The sequence below is a fragment of the Dipodomys spectabilis genome, unplaced genomic scaffold (genome assembly GCF_019054845.1).
Source record: "Dipodomys spectabilis isolate Male_0828 unplaced genomic scaffold, ASM1905484v1 ptg000173l, whole genome shotgun sequence".
NCBI classification, from domain to species: Eukaryota; Metazoa; Chordata; class Mammalia; order Rodentia; family Heteromyidae; genus Dipodomys; species Dipodomys spectabilis.
The window spans coordinates 7936722-7956640 of record NW_024870850.1 but is presented as its reverse complement, the minus strand read 5'-3'; the positions used below and the strand labels follow the sequence as shown (position 1 = coordinate 7956640).

General features: G+C 40.9%; 1 non-coding gene across 1 annotated transcript; it reads right to left on the bottom strand.

Moving 5' to 3' along the window:
• Positions 1-10242: 10242 nt before the first annotated feature.
• LOC122120021 lies at positions 10243-10328 on the bottom strand. Its single transcript, XR_006149643.1, has one exon. It is a non-coding gene; the product is annotated as a small nucleolar RNA SNORD35 (small nucleolar RNA).
• Between the last annotated feature and the right edge of the window lie 9591 nt (positions 10329-19919).

The window sequence follows — 19919 nt, the reverse complement described above, 5'->3', positions numbered from 1 at the left end:
ACACGATGATCTCCACTTTCCCGTATTTCTGACTCAAACATATAATTGCATGCTCAAGACACCATTATGTCTGTATTACTCAATTCACTTTTTCCATTCATGTGTTGATTGGAATGGAGTGTGGTTCTGAAACTCAGCTTCTAAGTAGTGTCATGATAAACACTCATCATATATAAACATAAACATAACAAACACCACTATTTGTGTGTGTGTAATGTGCATATAATAAAATATATCTTTTGTCATATTATGTTACCAACGGTGTTATAACATATTTTTTGGCAACATCTTCAATAGCGTCTGCTATTATTAAATTTCTTTTCTTTTTTATATTTTATCTCATTTTTTCTATATTTTTTATTTTAAAACTTTTTTTATTTTGAAAATATCATACAGAGGGGTTACAATTACATGGGTAAGCTACTACCTTCCTTCCTTCCTTCCTTCCTTTCTTCTCTTCTGTCTTCTTCCTCTTTCTTTCTTTCTTTCTTTCTTTCCTTCTTTCTTTCTTTCTTTCTTTCTTTCTTTCTTTCTTTCTTTCTTTTCTTTCTTTCTTTCTTTCTTTCTTTCTTTCTTTCTCTCTTTCTTTCTCTCTTTCTTTCTCTCTTTCTTTCTCTCTTTCTTTCTCTCTTTCTTTCTCTCTTTCTTTCTCTCTTTCTTTCTTTCCTTCTTTCTTTCTTTTATTTTTTTTTTTGTGAAAATTCCATACAGAGGGGTTACAATTACATGGGCAAGATCTTGAGTACATTTCTTATCAAGCATTGTTGCCTCCTCCTTTGTTTCCCCTTCCCATCCCTTCCCCTTTCCACACCCCCCTACTCCACTGCCAAAGTTGCAAAGTTCGTTTTTCCACATAATGTCTTGTACATCTAATTGTTGCAATGCGTCCACCTGTAACTCTATTTAAGCAATTTGGTTTTTCCTTTACCCTCCACAAATTATACCAACATCAAATACAGTGAAAGAAGGGTTATACCATGTGGGAGGTATATGCAAAGTAACAAAGATATCATCTTATAAATATGTTGGAAACAATTGCAAGAAAGTAAAAAAACCATTGAATCCTTACCTTGGGGTTAATTTCACCAAACATCAACTTGTCTGACAGTTTCTGTTTGTGTCAGACATGTACTAGTTATTGCAAAGAAGGGAAACCTTGGGACCTATGTCTCTTTGGGCCTGCCTTACTTCACTTAATACAATTTTTCCAAGTCTTTCCATTTCCTAACAAAGGGGGCAATGCCATTTTTTCTGTTGGAGGAATAGAATTCCATTGTGTATGTATACCACAGTTTCTTGATCCATTCATCTACGGAGGAGCATCTGGGTTGGTTCCATATCTTAGCTATGGTAAAAATGCCTCAATAATCATTGTTGTGTTGGTAGCTTTAGTATGGACTTGTTTGTGATCACTTGGGTAAATGCCCCAAACTGGGATTGCTGAGTCTTAGAGGAGCTCTATATGAAGTCTTATGAGGAACCTCCATACTACTTTCCAAAGTGGTTGAACAAGTTTACATTCCCACCAACAATGCAGTAAACTGCCCTTCTGTCCACATCCCCTCCAGCATCTGTTGTTATTAGAGTTCTTGATTATAGCCATTCTAACTGGGGTGAGGTGGTATCTCAATGTTGTTTTGATTTGCATTTCTTTTAGGGCTAGGGAGGCTGAGCATGTGTTCATGTGTCTATTGGCCATCCTTCTTTCCTCTTCAGAGAAGTTTCTCTTTAAGTTTGTAGCCCAGTTATTTATTGGGCTGTTGTTTCTTTGAGGATTTGTTGTTGGGGGATTTAATTTTTTGAGTTCTAGGTATATTTTAGATATGAGACCCTTATCCGTTGTGTGGCTAGTTATGATCTTCTCCCAATCCTTTGGGCTGTCTGTTGATCTTTCTAGCTATGTCCTTTGCCATGCAGAAGCTCTGCAATTTCATGCAATCCCATTTGTCCAACCTTTGTTTGATTCATTGTGTTTCTGGGTCTGTATTAAAAAAATTTTGGCCTATACCAAGGAAACCTAGGGTTTCTCCTATTCCATCTTGTAATGTTTTCAGAGTGTCTGCTTTGACTCTGAGGTCTTTGATCCATTTGGAGTTGATTCTGGTGCAGGGTGTTATATAAAGATGTAGCTTTAGTTTTCTACAAGTAGTTAACCAATTTTGCCATGACTATTTACTGAAGAGGCTGTCTTTCTTCCCTTCTATTTTTAGCTCCCTTATTGAAGATTAGATGGCTATATATCTGTAGGTTCATGTATGGGTTTTCAGTCCTATTCCATTGGTCTTGAGGTCTGTTCTTGTGCCAGTACCAAGCTCTTTTGATTACTATGGCTTTATAGTAGAGTTTGAAATTTGGTATTGATATTCCTCCAGCACTGTACTTTCTTTTGAGGATTGTTTTTTGCTATTCGGGGTCTTTTATTGTTCCATATCAATTTTTGGATTGCTTGTTCTATTTCCTTGAAGAATGAGGTTGGAATATTTATAGGTATCGCATTGAATTTGTAGATAGCCTTAGGAAGTATTGCCATTTCCACTATGTTGATCCTTCCAATCCAGGAGCATGAGAGTTTTTGCCACTTTCTAAGTTCTGTTTTGATTTCTTTTTTCAGGTTTTTCAAATTTTTCATCATAAAGGTCCTTCACTTCTTTGGTTAAGTTAATTCCTAGGTTTTTTATTTTTTGTGTGGCTATTTAACTAATGGAGTAGCTTTCCTGATTTCAGCTACACTTTTCTCATTGTTGGAATTCAGGGAAGCCATTGCTTTTTTGAGGGCTAATTTTATACCCTTCTACTTTGCCAAAGTTTTGAATCAGCTTGAGTAATTTGTGAGTGGAGTCCGGGGGTTCTTTAAATATAAAATCATGTTATCTGCAAAGAGGGAGAGTTTTACTTCATCTTTCCCTATTTGGATTCCTTTTATGCTTGCATCTTGTCTTATTGCTGTACCTAGGCATTCTAATACTAAATTTAAGAGAAGTGGAGAGAGTAGCCATCCTTATCTCACTCCTGAGCTAAGAGGAATTGGCTTTAGTTCTCCACCATTAAGTATAATGCTGGCTGTAGATTTGTCATATACAGACTTTATTGTATTGTAGAGGACTGTTCCCAGGATTCCTAATTTTTCATAATCATTATAAAGAGGCGTTGGATCTTCTCAAATGCCTTTTCTGCATCTACTGAGATAACCATGTGGTTCTTATGCTTGCTCTTATTGATGTAATGAATTATATTAACCAGCTTTGTATCCCTGAATGAATCCTGTTTAACCGTGGTGTATGGTTTTTTGGATGAATTGTTGAAGTCTATTGGTCTAAAATTTTTTGAATGTGTTCGGTAGTGAACTTTCTCTTTAAATTTCATTGAAGAGTTGGAGGAGTATAGGTGTGAACTCTGCTTTGAAGGCCTTGTAGAATTCTTCTCTAAACACATCTGGTCCTTTTCTTTTCTTAGATGGGAGGTCTCTTATTGCTGTTTCTATTTCAATGCTTGATATGGGCCTTTTATGATGGTTTAATTCGTTTTGGTTTAGTTTTGGCATGTCGATATTTGCAAGGAAAAGGACCATTTCTGCTAAGTTCTCAAACTTATTAGCATAAAGTTTTGAGAAGTATTCCATTATAACGTTCTGAATCTTGTTTTTTTTCTGTGGTGGTTTCCATTCTCATGCCTGAGTTTACTTATTTGGGTGTGTTCTCTTCTTTTTCTGATAAGATTTGCTAAGGGTTTGTCAATTTTGTTAATTTTTTCAAAGAATCAACACTTTGCTGTGTTGATTCTTTCTTTTTTTTTAATTCTATTTCATTGAATTCTGATTTAATTTTAATTGTTTCTTTCTGTCTACTTAATTGGGGTTTATCTTGCTGCTCTTATTAAATTGTCGGTTTCAGATCTCTGCAATTTGTTGATGTAGGAACTCAGAGCTATAAACTTGCACTGCCTTTGTTGTGTCCCCAAGGAGCTGGTAATTTATGTATTCATTTTTGTTGAACATCATGAACATTTGAATTTCCTTTCTAATCTCTTCCAATATCCACTGGTGATACAACAGTGTGTTGTTCAGCTTCTATGTGTTACAGGACTTCTTTAGTGGCTTTTGCTGTTGAGTTTTTATTTTATTCCCTTGTGGTCTGAGAGAATGCAAGGTATAACTTCAATGTTTCTGAATTTGGACAAGTTGGCTTTGTGATCTAAAATGTGGTCTATTTTGGAAAATGTTCCATGTGCTGCTGAGAAAAATGTGTATTCTGATGCTGCTGGGTGAAATATTCGGTAGATGTCTGTTAAATCTAATTAATCTATGCAGTTGTTTAGCTCTGCGGTTTCTCTGTTGAGTTTTTGAAAATTGATATTTCTAGTGGGGATAGTGATATGTTAAAGTCCCCAACAATTAAGTCTTTGGATCTATGTGATATTTGAGGGAAAGTAGTGTTTCTTGGATAAATTTGGGTGCTCTCTGTTGTTTGGTGAATAAGCATTTAGAATTGTAATATCCTCCTAAAGGAGAGATCCCTTAATTAATATGTAGCGACCTTCTTTATCTCTTCTTACTAATTTTAATTTGAAGTCTGTTTTATCTGATATTAGGATTGCAACTCCTGCCTGTTTATAGGGGCCATTTGCTTGGTAGATTTTGTTCCAGCCTTTCACCTTTAAAATGTGTCTGTTTTTATGGGCAAGGTGTGACTCCTGAAGGCAGCCGATAGAAGGATCTTGCTTTTTAATCCAGCTAGACAGTCTATGCCGCTTAATTGGAGAGTTAAGTCCTTAATGTTAAGAGATAGAACTGAGAGGTGTTTGGGAGTTCCTGCCATGTTATCCATCTTCTTGGGTGCTGCAGCAACTGGGTTCTTCCTATGGTTCTTGGATTCTCCGTTTGGGTGCCATTTCTTGGCCTTTATTGTGGTCTTGTTGGTTTTCTGTGTGTAGGACATGTTTAAGTATCTTTTGTAGGGCTGGTTTGGTGGAGATATATTGTTTCAGTTTTTCTTTGCTTTGGAAGGTTTTTATTTGATCTTTGGTTATGAAGGAGAGTTTAGCTGGGTACAGTATTCTTGGTTGATAATTGTCTGTCTTTAGGGAGTGGTATATGACATTTTAGGGTCTTCTTGCTTTAGTTGTCTCTGCTGAGAAATCTGAGGTGGTTCTAATTATTTTCCCTATATATGTGATTGTTCTTTTCTCCTTGACTGCTTGAAGGACCTTTTCTTTGGTCTCAATTGATCCTTTGCAGATTATAATGTGACAGGGGTATGTCCTGTTCTGGTGTGGTCTATTTGGGGTTCTAAAAGCTTCTTGTATCTGAATAGGCCTATCTTTTTGCATGTTTGGGAAATTTTCTACTAGGATCCTGTTATCCAAATTTCCTAGACTAGGTGCCTCTAGGTGCTCCTCTACATCCATTATGCTTAGATTAGGCCTTCTGATGGTGTCTTCCAAATGTTGAATAGATCTGTCCTATTGCTTGGATTTGTCTTGGATAGGTGTATACTCTTTCTCTATAATATGTAGGCTGTCTTCAATCCCCGAGATTCAATTTTCTGCATGGTCTTACCAATTGTCAAGGCTTCATACATTTTTTAAATTTATTTTCGTTCTAATTGATTGGTTTTGATGGCTTCAAATTCTTAGTTGGAAATTTGTTTTAGATCTTGTATGAACTTCTTTATTTCCTTAATTTGGTGTTCAGTGTTTATTCTCAAATCACTTAGTTGAATGGTTATGGTTTCCTTGGACTCCCATTCTCTCTGTTGGGCTCCATTCAGCATTCCCTTTGTGGTCTCCCTGACTTCTTTCAGCTGTCTGTTTATGGATTCCATGAATGTCTCTATTGATCTTTGTCTATTCTCATCCCACTCTTGCAATTCCTGAATTACTCTTTGATTAGCTTCCTCGCGTTCACCCAATGCCTGTAGTTTTCTTTGTTCTCAGCCTGCTCACACAAATCCTTTATTTCTCTTTGAGTGTTCTCAACCTGATCATGCAATTCCTGTATTAATCTTTGAATAGCTTCTTCACACTCATAAGATTCCTCTATTGACCTTTTGTTTGCCTCCTCTTGCTCCCTATCATGCTCACACTGTCTTTTGTAGGTTTTCAATCTTTTCATTCATCATGTTAGCAGTAGTGTTTGTAGAGCTTTTTGGGAACTCTCCTCTGGATTATTCATTATCTGTTCTGTCACCTGATTATCATGAGTGGGATCTGTGATACCTAGACTTGCCGTTTTCCTTGTGTTTGTCTGACTTTTTCTGCCCATTTGGTATGAAAGTAACGCCAATTTTGTGCTAGAACACTATTTTAAGTCAAGCACCAACAACGTCCTGTACTTGCACAGTCAAAAGGCTGCAGATATAATATAGTACAACCGATACAATCTATTCATCATCAAACAACTATGGATAAATGAGCTAAGAACAGCAAAGAAGAATTTTGCTAACCAGAAATTATTAGCTTTAGGGAAAAATGTGGGAAAAATAGGGTTAGAGTGATGTGGAGAGGTAAAGGGAGAGTGAAATTAACCAAGTCCTACTCTCAAAGAGGGAAATGGGTTGGACAGAGTAATAGAAGAGAGAGAGAGAAAAAAGAGAGACAAGAAAAACTGGAAAACAAAATGTCAATTTAAAAAGTGAAACTTAAAATTTATCTAAGTGAAATTGTGAGAAGAAAGGGATAGAATGAGAGGAGTGGAGGGATAGAAAGGAGATATGAACAAGTAAACAATAAAAATTCTTATAAAATTACATAGGGTTAAAGAGATAATACTGCTATTAAAGAATTTAAGGCTAGGAAGTATTGAATTGAGTAATAAATTTCTGGATTAAATATGTACACAATGGGGGATAAGGTCTAATAATCGATGATGGGTATATATCTGAGGATGACCAGAACAACAATTAAGTCACAAAAAAAAATAAGGGAAAAAAAGGAATTATGAAGAAAAAAAAGGACCAAAAGATCAAAAGAGATGAAAAAAAGCACACACACACATATATACCTAACATGAAAATTATAAGAGGAAAAAAGATATTAAAAATATTGTTTATTTTTTAAAAATTAAAAATTTAATAAAAGTTCTGAGAAAGAATTCCTGATTTTTTGGGGGGTGGGGTAATGGGAAGATCCTCTATCTCCTTTGTGTCTGTAACCAGTTTCTTGGTGGAATCTCTGGTCTGCTTGTGGTGTTTGTTTTTCCTATGACTTGATTTTTTTCTTGTCAGTTTGTTTGAGCAGGCAGAAAAATGCTCTGCTTTACCCTGGATTGTGTGATCCTCCTCTCAGTCTAGTTCAGTGGGAGGGAGATCTGCTTTGAGTATCACAAAAGAGGTCGGTGGCTGTTTCCTCTAGTTTGGAGATGCTGTGTTGAGCCTAGGTTCTGGGTAGGGTTGAAGCCTTTGAGCAAACAGTAGCTTTTCCCTGAGGGGAAAACTCACAGAGAAACTCACTGAGCCCATCCTGGAGCCATTCTCATGGTTTATATTTACTGAGTTTCAATTGCTTGTCTAGGCTGCTGTATGGAGGAGCATCCCCTGACTCTGTTTACTCAGTGAAGAAAGTCACTCCTCTGGGGGTGGAGCGACTTCTGCCTGGGCTGGGTGACTTTTGCCTGGGTGGAGCTGAGCCTGGCAGGTCAGGTCAGTGTTCTGGGACCTGCTAATTACTCCAATTATTTCCTTCCAAGGCCTGTGTTGAAGCTAGCTGCTCAGCCAGGCCTTTGTCAGTATCAAAGATGGAGAACTCCGGTGGGGTAGGGGAGGGGTGGCCTTCCTGCCTCTGCTCCCTGAGAAGGAATGAGGATGTCAGGATACTACTCTGCAGGATGAAGATCTGCTCCTTGTCAGATCTTGCTGGTGTTGAGTAGAATCCACTCGCCTGCTGCATCTGGCGCCTTTGTCCCGGATGCTGTCTGTTGTAGGTATGGTGGCTGCGGCTAGTGCCGCTTGCTGCAGCTATCAGAAAGTGCTCAGATGTGTCTCCTTGCCTGGATTTTCCCTCTCTGGCCAAACTCTCTGTACTGTGATGGCACACTTGGTGTGATTCTCTGGCCTAGGACTGTTTACTGGAACACTAACACTGCTTTATATGTGAGAGCTTGTTTATCCTCCAGTTTCTCCTCTGCCATCTTCTGTTATTATTAATTTTCTTGATAATCAATCAGCTTACTTATTGCCAATTATTTTATAATAAGATGTATATTATGACACTCAAGATGTACTCATGCCATTTGCTAGTTACTTGAACATCTTGTGGGTATAAAAATTGAAGACAATTTTTGCTGAAATCATTTTTTATACAAATGAAACCAATTTCTTTCATCAATTCCCTTTCTCAAGGCTTTCATTTACTAACTTTCCTCAGTCATGGGACTTGAACTCTGGGCCTGGGTGCTGTCCCTCAGTCTTCAGCTCAAAAAGAGTGCTCTACCACTTGAGCCACAGTACCACTTTTTGTTTTCTGGTGGTTAATTAGAGATAAGAGTCTCATGGAGTTCCTGCATGGGCTGGCTTTGAACCCTTATCCTAAGATCTCAGCCATCAGAGTAGCTAAGATTACAGGTGTGTAATCACTGTCACCTGGATTCCTTATTGAGTTTTTAAAAACTACATGTTTAATTAACTCTTTGAAAACATTCAATCTCAAAATGACATTTTAAAAGATGTAAAGTAGCAATCCTTAGACAAACTGGCTGTAAATTGATATTTCCCATTTGGTTTTAAAGCAGAGAGGACAGGAGAATCACATGTAGACTGACATTGCATGAAGAGTCCAAACTTAACAAACTTGAGGGATCTCAGACCATCTCTTGGTGTTTTCAAAATGCAGCTGATTGCATGACTTTACATATCACTCTTGTAACTTTCTTCAGGTAATATTTGAAGGAAAACAACTTTTAGGTACAAAAACTCATACATTGGATTTTAGTGTGTAAAGAATTGAGCAACAATAATAAAAAATGAATTGAGCAATAGCTGGGAGCTGGTGGCTCAAACTCGTAATCTTAGCAACTCAGGAAGCTGAAATATGAGGATGATTGAAAACCACCTTGTGCAAAAAATTCTGTGAGACTCTTATCTCCAATAAACCACTCAGAAAAACTGAGAATGGTGCTGTGGCTCAAGTGGTAAAGTGCCTGCCTTGAGCTGAAGAACAGAGGGACCGAGCCTAGGCTCAGATTTTAAGTACTGTGACCAACAAAAAAAGAATTGAGTAACATAAATTAGGTTTTACATTGAAGTAAATATCTAACCAAAGCCAGGAAAACTTAAATTAGGTGCTATTTTTTTCTTTGTCCTTTAAAGGAAACCACAATGGTTAAAATATGTATGCAAATTAAATTGCACATTATGCACATCATCTATCTGAAAGATGTCTATAGGAAAATAGAAAATCAGAACACACACTCCACGATTGTTTTATCAAAGGAATCCTGTGGGGAAAAAAGAAGGCAAATATAAGTTTGGATGGGTTAGTATTGCCAAGAAGTTGCAAAATAGAAGAAGAAAAATAAGAAAACTGTAAAACACAAGCCAATATTCTTACCATTGGCTGTTCTCACAGCCAGTTCGAGAATTTCTACCTCCTATCCCTTTGGCTGGTGGAAGCTACCAGTGCATTGCCAAGAGACTTCCGGATCGCATTATCCCAGTCTAGTTGGTTCATGAGCCATTCACCACCTGTTAGAGCAGGAGTCTGGCTTCTGCCTCTGGGAACTTCCTGAACCACCCCTACCAGGCCAACCAACCTAGGGTACAAGCTTCACCGCGACCATCAAGTGGTCCCCACACATGACAAGCAGCATGTCTGAGCTGCCCAGCTCCTGCGCATGATTTGGCGACTCTGGGGGAAGATGGGGCTCAGGGTCCTAGAAGGTGAAGGATACTCTCAGCATGCCCTGGGGCATGGGGCAATGAGCATCATAGGAAGGAGACCTGGGCCTTGAGCATGAGGGACTGCATGTGGTTCTGGAATACCGCAGGGCCTTGCCCGTATCTGGGCGCAGATTCAGCAACAACAACACGGGGCAGATCCTGAGCAGCAGGCCCAGGGGACAAGGGTGGGATCCATAGTCTATTGCTGCTATTCTGCCCCCTCTCTGGGTTGAGGTGTCTCACCTGCCACGCGTGGGCTTCTCTTTTCTTTTGTTCTCCTGCTCTCACAGTTTGGGATGATTTTCATTTAATGATTGTGTGGTTTTAATATATTGGCTATTCTGTCTGTCTGTCTGTCTTCACCCTTTCTTTTCTCCATGTTTCTGTTGAGCCTTTGCCATCATTGGCACTGCTCACTATGGCATCCACAGACCCTCGTGAGAAATGATACCACTTGCATTTTCTTTAAAAAATTTAAATACAGGATTGACGTTTATTGGAGTTGGATGGCAAAAGTAAAGGGAATTAAAGATGAATTTATGTTTTCAATATGAAAAACGTCTGTGTGTGTGTGTGTGTGTGTGTGTGTGTGTGTGTGTGTGTGTGTTTGTCTGTGTGTATGTGTGTGTATGAGCCCTGGAAGTCAGGGCCCCAAGCTCCCTCTCTTGGCTTTGTAATACACATGTGGCATTTTAACATTTGACAAATACCTCCTGTCCTATATTTTTACTTGTAAGTTAGAGATGGAGTCTCATAGATGTTTCTGTCCAGGCTAATTTTGAACTGTAATCCTCAGATCCAAGTCTTTTAAGAGAGCCACTGGTGTCTGGCTCGCAAAAAATTATGTCTAATATAGAAATTCAAAATGAATTTAATAATAGATTTCCACAAGAATGTGAAAATTTAATACACATTACCTAAGGTTTTAGTCCAAATTTTAAGAGTAACACTTTTTCTTTTTTGAGATTATGTAATTACATAAATTTCACACTATTGTGGCATAATGATACTTAGCTAAAGTCACTAACACATTTTAACCTTCACAATGCATCTTGTCATCCTCTTGATCTACAAAGCTTATGAACTCTACAGACTTTAACAATAAAACTGTTTTTCCCAAATTGTGTGATATGTACATTTCTTTCCTTTTGCTCAGTATCAGCTGTTTCCTCTTTCTCTCTCATTCCCTCCCTCCCATCATCACTATTGAGTTGCTTAGTTCACTTTCATCAATGATCAGTGCCGCTGATGGGCCCTCTGCTGTATTTTTTTCACCCATTTTCCTCTACTTCTTTGCCCTCCTCCTAGCTTCCCTCAGATGTGCATGCCTATTCAGCGTATATGGGGTCAAGAACACAGAGTGATTTAGAAATTATGTGAAAAGTAAGAAGAGGTCCTTTATTTCTTGGGTCTTGTTTAATTGTTTACTTCGTTTACTTGTTTACGTTTGTGATATGTAATTTAGTCCAATCAAATGGAGATTGAACATCACTGGATCTTAAAAAAAATAAGCAGAAAATGAAGCAACGGAAGAAAGGACACATTACCTTTTACCAGCATAGCTAACGAGATCTCCTCCAAAAATGGAGTGTGACTATTCATCTCTTTTCTCTTCTTCCATTTCTGTTTGGAAGTCCTTAGTAATTTGGTCCAATAAAATACACAAGTTTGCTAACTGTGAGCTCTAGAGATTGATTTTCCTAAGATTAATGATGAGTCCATCCTTTCCCACCTTCACTTGAGCATCTCCTGGACATTTGTGGTCCTCTGGAACAGAGGCTGGCACTAGCCTGCTCCTGGTCTGTCAGTCCTGAGGATGGAGGCTGAGCTTTCCCTATGCACCAGACTTGAAGAGATCCTTGGTTGTGTCTAAAGACAGAAGCATCTCTACCGAGTAAGTACTGATGTATTTGATACATGAAGAGTCTTGGAAATACCACCTCTTACTCATGAATATCAACATAATTGTTTTGGGTAGCCAGATGGTAGGACAGCGCAGTAAAAATTATTTCACCACTTGTGTGAATGCTTCAGTTCCCTATGTTTTATACTTTCTTATAGTTATGTTTTGTTACCAGAATGGGTAACCAAAATTTTTTTTCTTTCTACCTATACTGTACTGGCTCTGATCCTGTTAATGTCTTCCCCAAACTACATTACCTGTATTATTCTAAACTCTTTCTGAGTACTGCAGAGGGACTATCACAATCATATTGAAAGTCTGGAACTCAGTTATCAAAACAGCATCAATGGCAGGGTGCTGGTGCCTCATGCCTATGATCCCAGTTACTCGGGATGCTGAGATCTTAGGATTGCAGTTCAAAGCCATCCCAAGCAGGGAATTCCTTGAAACTCTTCTCTCCAATGGACCACTGAAAACCAGAAGTGGCAATCATTAAATGAGCACCTATACAGAACAGTGAGCACTCTCTTCTTTGAGTCATTGTAAGTGGGATAATCTGTTTGGCTTCCAGAGATTTCTGTCTCTGTGCAGATGCTTTTCTGTTTTCCATCCATGGTCCAGCAGAATTAGAGACAGCACTATGTGTATCTCTGTCATGCATGTGTGGGTGATGTCACTTCACTGAGCCACAGCTACAGCATGGAATGACATCAAGATCTCTGGACTCAGAGACATGCGCTTGTTTGTCTATTGGACTCCTCCTGGCTGTACAATGTGGTGGTGGCCTGACAATATTCCTACTTCAAGCTCCTCAACACTTTGATTTCTTAGGGAGTCTTCTGAATCATTCTTGTTCTCATGGAATTGTAAAGATCATTGAGAGTTTTGAAGTCTGAGCCTATCTGATGTTTTGTCCTCTCTTAGGGAGTTTTTTCTCTTCTTATAAAGGATTCCCATTCTCCATCCATTACTATTGAGGATTCTTAGGGACTGGGATGACAAGGCTCTGCTTGGCCAATTGTATACTCTGTATTTTTGGATTTCAATAAGAAATAATGACCAATAAGCAAACTATTGCTGCAGCTGCTCATTTGGACAACTGTAGTTATTTTGGTACACTCACATTTCTTCCCCAAAAAATACATTCATAGATTCCTGTTGGAAACTGCAACAGATTAACATCGTGCTCTTAAATTCTTAAACAAAGAAGAGAGAATGAGAGATTTTCTAGTAAAATACACTCAGTTATATAGAAAAATAGAAAATATGTGAACAGAAATGTGGAGAGCTGCGGGAGCCGACCAAAGATGGCGCGGCCGCATGGCACGGCCAAGCCAAAGATGGCGCTGGCTTCCACCTTCCGCCTTCCCGATGGCGAGTGCTCTCTGTGAAAAACAACTCCTTATATGGCTATGGCTTGGCTGCTGGCTTGCTTCCGTGTTTGCGACCCTATTGGTATATGCCACGTGGCACCTCAGGATTGGCCATCCAGGAGGCTTATAACCAGAGTGCAGGTGCGGGGCGAGAGAGAAGCTAATAATCAAGGTTCCTGAATAAACTGCTTTGAGAAGAATCCCGGGTCGTGTCTTCCTTGCTGGTCGAGGTGGATGCGACAAGTGGTGGCCCGTAAGGGGACCTAACTCCACAAGGGATCCAGAACTCTTGGCCGTCAGGGCGGTGCACCGGTAAGTTCCCAGGTAAGTGGGAATCTGCGATTAAAGCAGGCATAATACGGGGCTCTTCTCTGTAGATAAAGAGAGAGCAGAAACCCGGGAAAAAATAAAGACCTAAAGTGAAAGTAAGAATATAAATATAAAAAATAAAAAAGGGAGTAAAAAAAGATAAAATTTTTATAACGAAGATGGGCGCCGCGACGTCTCATCCAATTTTTCTGGCCCAGAATGAGCTCCTACGCTCAAAAGGACTAAAGTTTAAGAAGGGTGTTTTACAGAGTTTCCTTGAAGAATGCAACATTGTAGCTCCTTGGTTCATAGTGTCCGGGAGCCTTACAGTAGCCTCGTGGGAAAAATTAGGGAGGGATTTGGACTTTGCCTATGAACAGGGCACATTAAAGGCAGGAGTCCGCACCATTTGGAAACTGATAAGGGGCTGCCTGGAGGACCAGCGCTGCTGTGAGGTTATAGAAAATGGACAGTCAGCACTGGAGCAGTTACAGGAGGAGAGGTCAGAGAAGGCGATCAGTGAAAAGGGAGACAGTAAACAGGGCAAAAGGGGGCAACTATACCCAGATCTGTTGAGCTGAAATGGGAAAGAGAAAGTTCCAGCGAGCTAGAGGAGGAAGAAGTGAGAGCACTTATTCAACAGATGAAAAGGAGTCGTATAAAAAAGGGAAAACATAAGCTAAGCCAACCTGTGCTTAATGAGGATGTGGAAAGAACTTTTGGTCAGGCCCCTTTAGATGACGTAAAAGGAACTTCCGGTCAAGTCCCCTTAGGTCCTCCTCCATATCAACATGGAGCCAATGGGCATACCTTTTGCCCGGATACTTGGCGGACTGCCCGAGCAGAACTTGCCTTCCCAGTTTTTCAAGACGGTAATCAACAGAGATTTCATGAGCCTCTAGAATTTAAAGTAATTAAGTCCCTGGCTGAATCTGTTCGGACGCATGGGATTACAGCCTCTTTTACCATAGCTCAAGTGGAGGCTATAAAGAGATACTGCATGACTCCCTCTGATTGGGCAAGCCTAGCACGGGCATGTTTGAGTCCAGGCCAGTACTTGGATTGGAGGGCATTTATGCTGGAATTTTGTAGTGAACAGGCAGCCATCAATCAAGTAAACGTTAACCCGGCTTGAGACAGAGATATGCTCTTGGGACAAGGTCGCTTTGCTAATGCTCAGATAGGATATCCCCCTGAAGTGTATCAACAGATAAATGATGTTTGCATTAGGGCGTGGAAATCACTACCAAATAAAGGGGAAGTTAGTGGCAATCTCACCAAGATCCTGCAGGGGGCTACGGAGCCTTTTTCAGATTTTGTGGCCAGAATGGTGGAAGCAGCAGGCAAAATTTTTGGGGACCCTGACATGGCCATGCCTCTTATAAAACAATTAGTCTATGAGCAATGTACCAAAGAATGTAAAGCCACCATTACCCCACATAAACATAGAGGGTTGGAGGCCTGGATGAAAGTGTGCAGAGAGCTGGGAGGACCTCTAACTAATGCAGGCCTTGCCGCTGCAGTACTACAGTATTCAAATAGGCGGGGGAGAAACTCTGGAGCGACATCTGGAGTATGCTTCAGGTGTGGCAAGGCTGGTCATCTCAAGAGAGATTGCCCAGAGAGAAAAGGACCCGAAAGAGTTGGAGGAGTTACAACAGGTAAACAGCCAGGGCTGTGCCCCAGATGTAAAAAAGGAAAGCATTGGGCCAATGAATGTAGATCAGTCAAAGATGCTAATGGCCAGCCCTTGGGCCTCATCACGCAGCCAAAAAACGGGCAGAGGGGCCCCCGTCCCCAGGGCCCGCAAATGTATGGGGCAATGGAGAGCTCAAACGAGGAAATTCCCCAAGAAGGATGGCCCACCCTGAGGCATCCCAAGAACCGCGGAGAGCCACTACAGGCTCAGCGGGACTGGACCTCCGTGCCACCACCAGACTCGTACTGACCCCACAAATGGGTGTTCAGTTAATAGAGTCAGATTTTCAAGGTCCTTTAGAACGGGTCACGGTGGGGTTACTAATTGGCCAGTCTTCTGTTGCCCTTAGAGGGCTTAAAATTCACCCAGGAGTTATTGACCCAGATTATACAGGTATAGTTAAAATTATGGTAGAAGCCCCAAAAGGCATTGTAGCAATTTCCCCTGGAGATAGAATTGCCCAATTGTTACTCTTACCTAGCCTACATGAAAAATTTCCTGCCATACAGTCTGAGAGAGGTGAAAAGGGTTTTGGCTCCTCCGGAATTTAGTCAGTGTACCTAGCTCTGGATTTAGATCAGAGACCCATGCTTGAGCTGGAGATTGAAGGAAAAAAGATTATAGGACTGTTAGACACAGGGGCCGATTGTAGCATTATTGCAAAAAAGGATTGGCCAAAAGGGTGGCCATTACAGGCCTCAGAACAAACCCTGAGAGGGCTAGGCTATGCCAAAGCTCCTGACTTAAGTGCAAGACCCCTCAACTGGAAGGATGGAGAAGGACACTCTGGAAACATCCAGCCTTATGTTTTAGAATTGCCTGTCTCCCTGTGGGGTAGAGATTTACTAAAAGAGATGGGGTTTTGCCTTAGTAATGAATATTCTCCTACCTCAAAGGAAATGATGTTACGAATGGGCTACTGCCCAGGGCAAGAACTGGGAAAAAACTTGCAAGGCTGTAAAGAGCCTATTGATGTCCACCAAAAACTTGATAGACATGGGCTGGGTTTTTCATAGGGGCCACTGAGGATCAAATTCCCATTACCTGGAAGATGGAGGAACCTGTATGGGTAGCTCAGTGGCCTCTATCCTCCGAAAAGCTTTTAGCCGCTCATAAACTGGTAGAAGAACAAGTAGCCCTGGGTCATGTGAGACCCTCAGTTTCACCATGGAATACTCCAATATTTGTGATAAAGAAAAAGTCAGGTAAATGGCGATTACTTCATGATTTGCGTGCCATAAACGCACAAATGCAAATTATGGGCCCTGTACAAAGAGGGTTACCTTTGCTTTCTGCACTTCCTGCCCATTGGCCTATTATGGTAATAGACATAAAAGATTGTTTCTTTTCTATCCCCTTGCATTCGGCTGATTGTGAGCGCTTTGCTTTTACTGTGCCCTCTTGTAACCATGAGGAACCTGACCAAAGATATGAGTGGGTCGTGCTGCCTCAGGGTATGGCCAACAGCCCCACTATGTGTCAGTTGTTTGTCGGCAGGGCTATAGCTCCTGTTAAAAAAAGGCATCCAAAACTCAGGGTGGTCCATTATATGGATGACATTTTGTTAGCTCATAAGGAGGAGGCTGGATTACAAAAGGCCTATGCAGAATTGGTTTTTGCCTTAAGAAAACAGGGTCTTTATCTGGTGCCAGAAAAAACACAAACAGGCAGAGTGGTGGAGTATCTGGGAGCTAAGATACATCCCAGGTCGATTGTGCCTCAAAAATTGACCCTGAGAAAAGATAACTTAAAGACTTTAAATGATTTTCAAAAATTGTTGGGGGATATTAATTGGATAAGGGGGTATTTAAAATTGCCAAATTATGAATTAAAACCCTTATTTGACATGCTAAAAGGAGATATAGATTTAAACTCCCCACGAGACCTGACTGAAAGTGCCTGATTTGCTCTCAAAAGGGTGGAGGAGGCTTTAAGTGCCGCCTGTTTAAACAGGCTACAAGATGGCCAACTTTTTGATTTATGCATTCTTCCTACTGAAGCCCAACCAACTGGGGTACTTTGGCAAAAGGGGCCGTTGATGTGGTTACATTCTCATGTTTCCCCCGGAAAGGCGCTGGAATATTACCCTGAGGCAGTAGCGGGCTTAGCTCTACAAGGAATTCAACAGAGTTTACAATTTTTTGGAGTTTATCCACACTCCATCATTGTTCCTTACAATGCCTACCAAGTTCAGACTTTATGTGCCACTATTGATAATTGGTCCATTTTGAGATGCATGTTTCCAGGAGTTATTGATAATCATTTGCCCAAAGACCCCCTACTAAGATTTGTAAAGGAACATCCAGTGATTTTTCCAAAGGTAACTGCCCAAAAGCCTATTAGAGGGGCTATAAACATATTTACGGATGGCTCCAAAACAGGATGAGGGGGAATATGTTGCAGGTAACCAAGACCCCGTGCAGCATCAATTTGTCCCCGGTAACCCACAGATTGTTGAGTTGATGATTGTAATTGAAGTATTTAAAGCTTTCCCCTGTCCTTTTAATTTAATATCAGATTCAGCCTATGTAATAAATGCTTTAAAAATATTGGAAGCGGTTGGTACAATAAAGGCTACCAGTTCTGTTCTAGCTCCCTTTACCTTGTTACAATCCCTTATATGGAAACGCAAGGAACCCTTTTTTCCAATGCATATTCGAGCACATACGGGCCTCCCAGGGCCACTGACAAAAGGTAATGCCTTGGCTGATGCACACACTCGTGCTGAGTGGGCGCTCCATGCTTCTTCTGTTGACTTAGCAAAAGATTTTCATGCCAAATTTCATGTAAATGCCAGGACTTTACAAAGCCGCTTTTCCCTTTCTAGAGCGGATGCACGTCAAGTGATAAAGGAGTGCCCCCAATGTATTATTTACCATCAACCCCCTACGTTTGGAGTTAATCCACGTGGTTTAAGACCCTTACAAGTATGGCAGATGGATGTAACTCATGTATCTGAATTTGGCCGTTTAAAATATCTACATGTTTCTGTTGACACTTTTTCGGGTGTTGTATTTGCCACCCCCTGTCAGGAGAAAAGGCTACTGATGTAATATCTCACTGCTTGGAAGCGTGGGCAGCCTGGGGAATGCCAAAACAGCTAAAAACTGATAATGGTCCAGCCTATACTGGGCAGCGCTTTGCTTCTTTTTGCACTCAAATGGGTGTTTCCCTGGTGCATGGACTGCCCTATAACCCTCAAGGGCAAGGAATTGTGGAAAGAGCTCATCGCACTATCAAGGAAATGTTACAAAAACAAAAAGGGGGAGCTGGACCCCTGATGGCTACGGCAAGACAAAGAATAGCCATGACACTATTCACCCTAAATTTTCTGAATTTGGATAACGCTGGTCGCTCAGCGGCGGATAGGCACAACAGTTCCACTCCTTCGGCCTTAGGATCGGCTTTGTGGAAGGATGTGCTCACCGGGCTCTGGAACGGGCCTGACCCCGTGCTGGTATGGGCACGAGGATCTGTTTGTGTTTTTCCTCAGAATCGTTCAGATCCAGTGTGGGTGCCTGAACGACTTGTGCGGCGAGTCCAAGATGAACGAAACCCGGAAGAAACAAAAGATTGCGTTGCTGATCATACAGCTCCTGATGATCCAACAGAGACAGGCGGTACTGAGGTGGGGGATACTGTCTGCATTCCCGGGGCCCATGCCCGTGAGACATGACGCCTCTCTTTTCCCTAAGTTTTTCACCACAAATAAGACTCTTAACCTTCCCTTTTACCCAGAGGATAAAGAAATGGCAGGGGTTGGTGAAGCTAGAAAAATTAACTTGATGGGCACGTTATGCTTTCGCTTAAGTGATGTGACCCTTAATGGTAGTTGCATAGCCTTGACTCATTCCCCAGCTGCTTATGTTAGATATTGGTATGGAAATCCGAGATCAACTGAGGCTTGGACAAATGCTACTGGATTCGTTGGTACTGTTTTAGGCAGATATTATGAAAGTTTAAAGTTAAGCAGAGACCCGTGGCCTGTAAAACAACCTAAATGGGCCCCTTTTTGCCTGCCTGACCGTATGGGGGAGGCTTGGCCCTGGACAGGTTGCCAATCACGACAGGTTATTTGGGCTGATGAGTCTGAGCATTTTTCATTTTCCCCTAGTGTCTTGTCTGATGCTAGTGTACAATTTAGGGCTGGAATTAATCCCTTTAATAATTGGCTGTTATGTGGTCTTAATGGAAGTTGCTTGCAGGCTGAACCTATAGTTATGCTGCAAGGGGGTCACTTTTTTATAGCAAACATGACTTGTAATTTGATTAGTACTGCCCATACTATAGGTGCCAATTGTCGTTTCAGTAAAAATTATACGGTAATCAGCTATCAGCCTACCCCTGTGTGTGTGGTTTCCCCTTTTGTGTTTTTGGTAATTAACAACATCTCTATATGCTCAGATGATGTGTGTGCTTGTACTAATGAAACCTGCTATTATGCTACCTGCTGGAGTTCTCAGTATCCGTTAGCCATAGTTACACGCATTCCGCGTTGGGTGCCTGTGCCAGTAGATGCTTCTCAAGCTGTAACCTTGTTTAGACATAAGAGAGATTTTGGCATCACAGTGGCCATTGTAACTGCTATAGCTGTGGCTGCTGCGGGTGCGACGGCTGCCGCTGTCGCCATGTCACATACTGTGCAGACGGCTCAAACTTTAAATAACTTGTCGGCTACTACAGCCAGAGCTCTGGATTTACAACAAGTGGCCTTTGCACAATTAAAAGGAGGACTGATGCTGTTAAATCAAAGGATTGATCTTGTG